At 34.3% G+C, this 11,542-nt stretch overlaps 1 non-coding gene across 1 annotated transcript; it reads left to right on the top strand.

The window, feature by feature from the left end:
• The first annotated feature begins 575 nt into the window (after nt 1–575).
• Nucleotides 576–682, top strand: LOC131179589 (small nucleolar RNA R71). Its single transcript, XR_009148479.1, has one exon. It is a non-coding gene; the product is annotated as a small nucleolar RNA R71 (small nucleolar RNA).
• Nucleotides 683–11,542: the final 10,860 nt, after the last annotated feature.

Here is an 11,542-nt window from a genome sequence, read left to right as displayed (position 1 = left end):
TGGCCAAAGCCTTAACAATTTCATCAAGTGACATACCTTGATTTGAGGGAGTCAGAGGTGGAGGCGGTTGATTCACTTGTCTTTGCTGCTGGCATCGATTGTGCATTGGTTGATTCTCATAACTCAAATTGGGATGATCTTGCCATCCTGGATTATAAGTATTCGAATAGGGATCATACCTGCGTTGTGGCTATCCATAATGTCCTACTGCATTAGCATATTGCATTGATTCATCCTCTTGTAATGCAGGACATATGTTAGTAGCATGACCTGAACCCGAACAAATTCCACATGCCTTAACAGGTTGCATGTTCCCTATAGCCAACTGCCTCACCAAAGAAGTTAAATTAGAAATTTGTTTCTCAAGGTTAGATGTACTTACCTCATTAACCTTCATAGGTGTGTGATCCATTCTCATTCCAAACTGCTGAGAATTTTTTGCCATGTTAGCAATCAGCCTCCTAGCCTCTTCTAGTGTCTTGTCAACCAAAGCTCCTCCACTAGTAGCATCTATCATACTGCAGTCCATTGGTAGAAGTCCTTCATAAAAATACTGAATCAAAAGTTGCTCACTTATTTGATGATGGGGACAGCTTGCACACAACTTCTTAAATCTCTCCTAATACTCATACAAGCTCTCTCCATTGTACTGCCGGATGTCATAAATTTCTTTTCTTATATTGGAAGCACAGGAAGCAGGAAAATACTTCTCCAGAAATATCTACTTCATCCCATTCCATGAGTTGATAGATCCGGAAGGAAGGTAATACAACCAATCCTTAGCTGTGCCCTCCAGTAAGAAAGGAAAAGCTCAAAGCTTGATTTGATCCTCTAAAACTCCTTGAGGTTTCATGCTGGAACACACAATATAAAATTCTTTTAAATGCTTATGTGGATCCTCACCTGTAAGACCATGAAACTTAGGCAACAAATGGATTAGTCCAGATTTTAACTTAAAAGCAACATTTAAAGCAGGGTATTGAATACACAAAGGCTGTTGGTTGAGATCAGGAGCAGCCAACTCTTTCAAAGTCCTAGCAGCCATGGTTTCATTTTCAGAATTTGACTCTGAATCCAAATCTAAACCCGAACTTAGCACCTTTGGAGATTGGACTCCTTTAGATGTACTCGAAATCAGCCTACCTTGCTTAGCCAATTTTCTCAACTGTTTAGCTATTTTTTCTACTTCTGGATCAAAGATTAACTCACCAGATTGAGAAGTTCTTGTTATAAACAAAAAGAAATCAAAGTAAAAACAGAAAAATGCCTTAAAACCTAGAAAACAATGGAATTTGGTCTCAAGAGGGTGGGACCAAGGAATCCTATGGATTGATTGGTTTTGATCAGAGCGTTGTTTCCTTTAAAATAAGTAGGGGCCACCCTCCAAATTCAACTAAAATCCTTAATGAACAGTAACAATGAACAGTAACACCTTAATTATTATTATTATTATTATTATTTTTTCAAAAACCTAAAAACAACAACACTTCACAAACAGAGTTAATAACAGAATATCTAACACCAAAAACACGAAATCAAATAAACTTCAGCCCTTGGCAATGGCGCCAAAATTCTTGATGGGTGTCGAATCCACTAGAAATTAAATTAACCGAAATTACCAGTAATGAAATATTTTCTGCAGCAAATGGTAAATCCAGGTTGAACCCTAGAGACGGAATTATTAATTTTCGTGCACTTATGTGTAATGGAAAATGAAAGAAACAAAGAGTGGGGGGTGGGGGGGGGGGGTTTGTAACACAAAATTAGAAGAAATCAGGAATTCAAGAACTAAATATTAAAATCTCAATCTAAACAAACTTCAGTCCAAGGTAATTCTCATTCCAATGCATTGATTTGATCATAGACAAAAGAAATATAATTATCTCTTATTGAATACTTAACATAGATTTACCAAATAGCGAGGTAAACCCCTGACTTCCCTATACTCATCAATTTGAGCCCAGCACTCTTATTGACTCTAATTATAAACTGAGTTGGTATTAAGCAATCCTCGTCAAATTAATAACTGCTTTAACAAAAAGAAGTAGTTAAGCTGAACAACAATTTATGAAGAATAAATCATTTAATCCACCCTATTATTTCCTTAGGTTATTATCGAAAACTGGGATCATAATCAATAAAACCTAATTGCTACTTATGTTCACTCTTACATAACAATTACAGATTATGAAGATGAACTAGCAATTGATCTCATTAAACAATCAACTAATAGGCCTTTTTAGCAAATTATTCAATAGATCAAATACAAATAAATTAGAAAATAATAGATATTCAAAAAGACATAAATTAAATTAAGAACCTGGTTTCACAAATCAAGCAAAGAACTTAAATCCCTTGAACTGAATTAAAAACTTAGCCACACATGGCTTATAGAAAATAAAGAAGAATTCTAAAAGATGAATGGAGAGGCTGCTGAATGATTTTGGTGGCGTCTGAATGCTCCCTAAGTCGGATGCTATCTTTTCTATCTATAATAATTGGTCTAGGGTTAGGTTTTTAGAGTCTCTGTCAAAAACTGCAACTGGAGCAAAATCAAGAATCTAACTGTCGATGGATACATGGCCCGTGTATCACTAAACTGCCCAGGTCATGTTAGAATGATTTATCTAGTCATTGGTCCTCTGACTATTCTAGTCAATAGTCTTCCTCACATTCGTAACATTTCTTTGTTATATCTGAACCAACTGTTCAAATTTTTACTTCCAAAATTCTTTTTATCTATTAATATTCTATAACTTACTTTCTTTTGTATTAAACTATAACCTTTCGATTTTCTAACTTTTGAGTTTTAAATCCCTAAGTAGGATTTTCAAACTTATTTCCAATAATTAAATTCTGTCCTGGCATAACTATACCAAAACAGATGCCGTTGGCAACTATTCTCATCTTGGTGTATTATTGAGTAGTACGTAGCTCGTTAGTACTGTAATCTACAGCTTACAGTATAAACATCAAGAACATTGCATAGTTACTACGATACATCCCAATAGATTAAACTTTCCTATCCTTTTATCCTTCTCGAATTCACTAATATCCAAAACTTATTCTGATTATAATATCCATTGACAATTACTAACTGTAACATCTTTGCCCTCATCTAGAGCAATTCTATTACTGTAACTTAATTTTAGATAACTAACAAATTTTTTTATTTTATTTTTATATGAGGGACAGCAGGAAGGCAAACAATACTGGTACTAACATAAAAGTATGCAGACCCCAGGTCAAACAATACATATATATATATATATATATATTAGTTACTAATTTAGAGAGTACCAGCAATGATGTCAAAAGTCTCAGCCTCTTCCCTCTATTGTATAGCGTATACTCTAGCTGAAGCATCACCTGCTCGTGATTCACAAGACTCGACTTCTAGGTGTACTACCCCTACCTCTATCTCTACCTCTACTAACTGATGGTGAACTATTTGGGGTAGAAACTTGGGTTAACCCCCCTGGTGTAGTAAATGATTCAGAACGGCGTGGATTTATACAATCCCTAGCAAAATGACCAATCTCTCCACAATTAAAACATGCTCCTATGGCTCTATAACATTACCCACTATGTAGTTTACCACAAGTTTCACAAAGTCGATCTGACAGCGTATTTCTGGGTTTCTGTTGAGTTTGCTGATCGATAGAGGTGGTTTCTGTCCAGAAGATCTATCTCTACCCAATTTGCGTGAGTTAGATCCTCCAAAGTGCTTCCTCTTTCCTGACACACTATTAGGAACTAGATTAGTAGTCTTTCTAATTTTCTCTGTTTCTTCTGTACTCTTTTTAACTGTTTCTTCATTCTCAATTCTTTCCAGTTCTAGGGCTTGCGATATTAGCTCTGAGAAATTTTGGTGTCGGAACCCCACAACTTGCATTCTTAGACTAGGCCTTAACCCAGTCTCAAAACATTTACATTTGTCTCTAGGAGTAGTAAGTAGGCTTCCTGCATAATGACTCAATCAAGAGAAGTTTCTCTCATATTCTGCTACTGTTCTATTCCTTTGCTTCAGGCTTAAGAACTCCGGTAGTTTCTGGTCCACATAGGAATCTGGGACATATTTTTGTCTAAAATCACTGAGAAAGTCATCCCATGTCAGTACTGGGGGTTCCACCAAACTATAAGGAATGGTTTTCCATCAGTCATATGCATCTCCCTGTAGAAGTGAGATTGAGTATTCAAACTTCAGCTCACAAGTGCAGTTCAGCTTCCTAAAAACTCTTTCCATCGTTTCTAACCATTGTTCTGCCTCTAACGGATCAACTGTCCCCTTGAACTCAGTAGTCCCATACTTAATCAGCTTGTCGTACTGCCTAGCTGAAGGCTGTGGTTGAACCACTGGTGTCTGTCGTGGGGCTTGAGTAGGCATGTTACCAGCCATCTGTTGGAACATCACACCCATTTGCTGAGCAAATTGAGCAGGGAACTGTGGTACTGAGGGGACTGGTGCGGCTGATCCACTCACATTGTGAAGGGCTGGGGCATCCCCTTGTAGTTCAGCCTCTATTGATTGATCGACTGAATGGTCCCTTTCTTCCATAGTCAAGTAGAGGATATTACACCTCCTGAACAATTAACATAAGGAGATTTCCTCCCGTTAGTGCATATTTATAATGTAATGTACTGTATGTGTCAACCCATGACATTGAGCAGTTGTATTATGAAGGAAAAATATTCCAATTATAGGTGAAAACAGAATTTAAAAACTTTGCTCTGATACCACTAAAACATGTCACACCCTACCCCTCCGTAAGGCATAACATGATCCCGTAGTATACCTAATGAATTACCAACTTCATCTACTGATAACCCATTAAATACACTACAAGGGATTTTAAAACTTTTCTTACTTCTTTTTTATAGTGGTGAGCACTATTGACAGGTGTTAAAAATTTTTTTAACTGAAGTGAAACCAAATAACACATTTGAAGTATTAATAATTTTTGTAAAAATTTTGGCAGAGTGCCATCTATATTTTGAATAAAACAGTTCTTCAAAAACCTGTAAAAAGCACTTCAAATATATAATTCCTCAATCCCAAACTCCAACAATTTGTTCAACACAATAAATTTCTCAAACATTATCAACACAGTTCAACAACCAATTTCCCAATGTTTCCAAAAACCGAGATAAAAGAAATATATCATAATATTTACAAGTCAAAATAATTTACAAATTTAGTTTACAATTTTAATGTACAATTTTAATTTACAATTGCTCAAAACCAATAACAATATATACATACAGTGAACATACATTACAATACAAAATGCAAAAATATGGTATACTCAATATACCCGATGAACTCTCAATATAGCATTAGCAGCCTAGTCTCACGCCATCGATCTGTTTACTGCATGACAAAGAATGAAAGCTATCGCTGAGTAAAATTTACTCAGTGGTGCACAATAACAATTTGAAATGCGATATATAATCTTTTATTGACAATTCACAAATCAAATAATTCACAATTCCATTTCACAATTTACAAAGTTCATATAAAACAAATTTAATCAAATAACTGAATAACACAGTTTTGCCCATCAATAACACAATTTGATTATATAACTGAATAACACGATTTTGCCAATCAATAACATAATTTGATCAAATAACTAAATAACACAGTGTTACCAATTGATAACACAATTTAGGCCATAACACAATTTTTTCGCACATGCCGTGTTGTACACCACGACAAGACACACGCACCCCAATAATTGAAATCAATGAGGGAGGAAGCTAGCTAAATAATGAGTACTCATCCACACTCACCTCAGACTGGCCAGTCAAAGAGGGAGGAATATAATCACACTCACCCCATAAATGGAGGAGGAACATAGTAATATTGCCATGCCAAGTGTGAATCAAAACAATTCCAAATCACAATATTTCATACAAATCACAAATCACATTTTACCTCAAAATTTCCATTTGCAAAGTAGGCAACACAACAATTTCCAAATAATATTTCCAAAGCCAAAACAATAAAAAATTATTCATAACTCATTTCTCCAAATAAATTTTCTAGTAAAAGCAGTGAATATAAAAATATTGTGCACAGACACAATTTAAAACTATAATGTTAATTAAATTTTTAAGTAGAAAATGAGAAATCAAAATTATTGTGCACAAACACAATTTAAAACAATAACATACAAATAATCATAATTTATTTTAATTGAAAAATTCAAAAGAAATAACTATTGTGCATAAACCTTTGATATATGTCTCTTGGCCTTGACTTAGTGTTCCTTATGCTTCTCAATATCCTTTTCAACTGAAATACACAATTTAAAGTGTTTCAGTACTCAATGAATTTGTTTCTAACAATAAAATCCAATATTTAAATTTTCTTGGTACTATTCCCTTCAATTCATTTCATTAGTCGACCTATAATATTGACCCTTGATGCACTCTAAGTGAGTCAATTCTAATGTTACCAATATGTCACATTTAATATCCTTTTAGTGTTGGTACATGTTGCCAAATTCATTTTCAAGTATATTGCATTTTATTCCAATTTGCCGGATTTCAGTATACTAATTTGACCTAGCCGGATGACCTAGTTCCCCCAGTTTTCGGGTTTCGGTCCAAACTACAAACATGTAAGTCTATGTCTTATTGAACGTGGGGCAAAATTTTAGGTCATTCTGAGTTGTGTAGACCAAGTTATGGTCAATTTACTAATGCTGGACAGAATGTACCAAAATGGTAACTTTAGGTCATTTTTAGGTCTCTTTTGGTTCGGCCAGTTTTGGTACCCAAATTTGTGCAAGCTATTTGACTTGCTTATGATCATTTCTGGGTGTTAGTGTCATCATAAGAATTTTAGATATATGTCTAAACTATTCATGGTAAAAATTTCAGGCCAATTGGACCTGTTTTGAATGAGTTATGGCCAAAACACTACTTACTGTCAAAATGGTCAATTTTCAGGCTTCCAAGTCACTAACCCGGATTTGGTCATTTTTAAGGTCAGTTTCTAGGTAGAATTTTGATAATATTTCTGCATGAAATTTGGCCTATTTGGTGTCTATGTTCACTCCCCATTGGCCTCATACCAATTGGGTCCACAATTTTGCACTCATAACCTAATTTAGGTACTGCCATCAATACACAACCTGCATAAGAGAATTTACACTCCCAATTTGGCAATCCTCCTTCTTCCAAACTCCAAATAAGCATATATGGCACTTCTAATACTCACTAAATAGTCTCAATTTCAATAAGTCATCATCAAAATTTCATCAAAATTAAACAGCCCCCAATTAACATTAAAGCCCTAATAATTTTTTAATTTCAATTATATATATAATTCAACCTATATACATGTCTATATTCACTCTCAAGCTTCATTTAGCAAGTTTAATAATTCAAAACCATCTAAACCTAGCTCTCCTCAAGGCTACTAGAAATTAGAAGGAGTGTAGACTTATCATTTCTCTTAAATTTCAAGAGAATTCAACTCATCTCATGAAGCTCATCAACTTTAAAGAATGAAGGGTGAGGGTTCTTTGCACTTACCTCATATGTGTGACCCTTGCTGCCCTTTACAACTCCACTATTTCCTCTCCTAATGGCTGCCCAAGGATTGTTCTTGATGTGAGGATAAACTTTCATGAAGGTACTTATTGGATTTATGGCATGAAAGGGGAGAGATTAAGCTTTGCATAAAAGTTGGCTATGGAAGTTTGGAGAGAGATTTGAATTCGGCAATGGGTTTGAAAGGTTGAAGAAGGTGACTTGGTTAGTGGAAATTCTGTCCACTTAATGAGTTTAAATAATCACATAGTGCTCCACTAACATAATTAACATTTAAATAATCTAAATTTTTAATTGTTCCACATTTTACCCTTAATTCCTCTTAATTACTCCACACATTTGACTTTAATTTTTTTTTGGCATTATTAAATTCTAACACTACTAATTTTTCATGGACATTTAGGTCAAAAGTCAACTCGGGGTGTCAATTGACCAAAATGCCCTTATTCGGTTTGTATTTCGAAATTTTTAGTGTTACCGATTAAATCCTTGACCCGTCGATTTCTAAATTTTTGTTTTTATTTATACTAATTAATTAATTTTTCTTTGATATTTCTAATGACATTTATACTTCAATAGATGTTTATTTAAGTCTAAAAAAATATTTTCCAGGGTTCCCCGCGGTCCAGGACTAGTCAACAGTCCTCGCCGCAACTTCCCAGTGCGGTCACCCATCGCTACCGTTTTTGGCTTGTTTAACTTGGTTACATTTCATTGCTATTATTTTTCCTTTATTTTTCTTGTATTTCATTATTTTTTTTCTCCTCACTAACATTTAGATGTAGTTCTAGGCATCCTAGCTGTCCAGACAGACACTGGTCACCGGAACAGTAGAATGCACTACCGAACATAGGGGTGTTACAATGAGTGCTACTAGGACCCCTACCACTGCCTCTACCTCGACCAGCTAGCTATGACCCTCTAGGTGTAGAGACTTGGGCTGATCCCTCAGATGTAGCAAAAGGTCCAGATCGGCGTGGACTAGTACAATCTTTAGCAAAATGTCCACTCCCTCCACAGTTGAAACATGCAACGGTGGCCTTGAAACACACCCCACCGTGTGTTCTGTCACACCCTACTCCTCGTAAGATGTAACATGTTCTCGTAGTACACCTAATGAATTATCGTACTTCACCTACTGGTAACCCATTAAATATACTACAAGGGATTTTAAAACAATTTTCGTTCATTTTAGAATTGGTGGGTAAAATTTTTTTTCAAATTTTAAAAACCTTCATTTAGAGTCCAAACATAAATCAAATTTTTGGATATTTAAAATCTCCGCAATTTTTACAAAAATTTGGTGAAGTCTTTATCTGTATTTTGAGAAAACAGTTCTTCAAAACCTAAAAATAGAAACACTCCCAATATATTTCTCAATCACAACTCCATTTGCAACCACCAAACTTCAAATCAACAGCAATAGCAACACTTCAATTGAAAATCCAAATTTCAAATCAAGAATTAATATCTCAAAATATTTCATAACTCATGCACATTGCATTTTAAAACATTAATTTACAATCATAAGTTAATTTACAGATGCAAAATCTCAAAAATAATATTATTACAATTTTATCTGTACAATTGCTCAAATTACAAAGATACATATGCATACTATCATATTTACATCAAACTAACTACTAGGGTATAGACAAATACCCGTACAAAAATTCTTTAATTGTGCTCCTCTCTAACTGTAGCAGCTCGCTCTGCTGCTATGTCCTTTTCTCTATCTGCGACAGCAAGTTAAAGCTATCGCTGAGTATATAAATACTCAGTGGTGCACAATAAAGCATAAAATGCATAATATAAAACATTTATGAACAAATCATCATTCAAAAATCTCATAATTGCATTTCACAATTTTTTTCTCAAATCACATTTATAACAAATCATAATTTTCAAAGCTTAATATAGCACAACTTGATCAAACAATTTAATAAACATAGTGTTGCCAAATAATAACACAACTTAGGCCATGACACAAAATTTTCGAACATGTCGTGTGTACATCACGACAAGGCAAACACCCCCACTAATCGAAATCAGTAAGGGAGGTGGCTAGCTAGCTAATGAGTACTCATCCACACTCACCCCTCAAACTGGGAAGCCAGAGACGGAGGAAACTGATCAAATATCATACTCATCCCACAACCGGAGGAGGAACATATTAATATTGTCATGCCAAGTGTGAACTAAAAACAATTTAAATCAAGTTATTCAAATATTTTATACAATTCACAAATCATATTTCTCTCTAAACTTTTCATTTACAAAGTAGGCAATAAACTATTTTTCAAATAAGATTTTCAAAGCCATAACTAAATTCAAAACCATATTGTTCAAATATTTCATACAAATCCATAATTAATTTTCATTCCAAATTTCCATTGTAAAATAGGCGACACAACATTCTCGAAATTCATAATGAACAAAAACATTCACAATGTATAACAAATCAATTTCCATTATGAAAACTATAATTTAAAAATTTTTAGTGCACAAACACAATCAATTTTCAAAATCAAATTTCCATTAACAAGTGGCAACACCATAGTTCTCAAAACCCATAATTAACACAATGCATACAAATCAAGTTTTCAGTGGGAAAACAATAATCTAAAGTTATTGTGCACAAACCTGGACTTAATTGCCTCTAGGCCTTCCGGGTCTTTTTCAGCTGAAACACAAAATTTATAGTGTTTCAGTACCTTATTTCACAGTAAATCCAATAATTAATTCATAAATACTTAATTCTAGCCCAAATATGCTTAAACTAACATTCTTGGAAATTTTCATTTTAGAGTTACTATTCATGGTACTAATCAAGTCAATTTGTTGACTTTCTAAGGCTTAATAGGTATGGAAATTCCAACTTCACCCACATACCACATTTTGGTCACTAAATTTGTTGGTTTTGGTTGTTTAATCAAATTCTAAGTCCTTTAGGCAAATTTGCAAATTTTCAGTTTTGGTGTCTAAGGTTGCACTGTTCCATTGGTCATCTTACTGTTGGAATTTGGCAAAATTTTCTTCATAGAAAATGTTCCCTATTGTCCTAAGTTTATTCTCCTTTTTGAATCACTCCAATTGGAGTTTTTTAGCTCAAGTTATAGCCATTTGAACCATGGCTGCCGAATTGGACCCAACCCAGATTTTCTGGGCAATTTTTGGTTCAAGCAGATTTAGGTCACCAACTTGGGGTGGCCAAATGACTTGGTTAATGGCATAATTTGGGTTTATGTTCTTCAAGAAAGTTTTAGGTCTATATCTTATCTAACCACTGGCAAAATTTCAGGTAATTTTGACCTGCCTAGCTCAAGTTATGACCAAATGAAATAACACAGTTTATTTAGTTAGTTTGTACAGGAACAGACTGAGATTTTCCAAGTTTGATCAATTTATTCACTAGGTTTTAGTCACTTTTTGGGCATGCTTCCTAAATGAAAATTGTGTCATTTAGGGTCTATTTTCAGTCCCAATTGATCTCATACCAATTGGACTTGTAAAATTTCATTTTTGGTCCTTTAAAGATAACTTGGTCATGCTGCCAGCAGCATGACCATGCTCAATCCGAATTTGGCCTTAACTCCAACCATTCCAACACACTTCATTTGGTCACCATTGACCATTTCTCACTTCAAATTAGGTCCAAGACATCTTTTACCAATTTTTTCACATTTTTGTCTCTAACCCTAAGTGTCCCAAAACCCTAACTTACTAAATTATTGCATTTAATCACATTTAAGCATTTCAATCTTACTACCACTTTCATACAAGCTTACTAACAAATTTAATTCATTCAAAACACCTCATATTCTCATACATCCATGGCTGGCTGAAATTCCCTTTGTTCCTCTACAAATGTTTTCTTTTGATTTTAAATAAATTTCTAGGTTACTCAAACCACAAACATAACCAATAAATTAAAATTTTCAATTTAGATTGCTTAACTCACTTGAAATTCCTCTTCCTC

Source organism: Hevea brasiliensis, chromosome 4 (genome assembly GCF_030052815.1).
Source record: "Hevea brasiliensis isolate MT/VB/25A 57/8 chromosome 4, ASM3005281v1, whole genome shotgun sequence".
In the NCBI taxonomy this organism is placed as follows: domain Eukaryota; kingdom Viridiplantae; phylum Streptophyta; class Magnoliopsida; order Malpighiales; family Euphorbiaceae; genus Hevea; species Hevea brasiliensis.
This window is presented reverse-complemented; position numbering and strand designations above follow the sequence as displayed.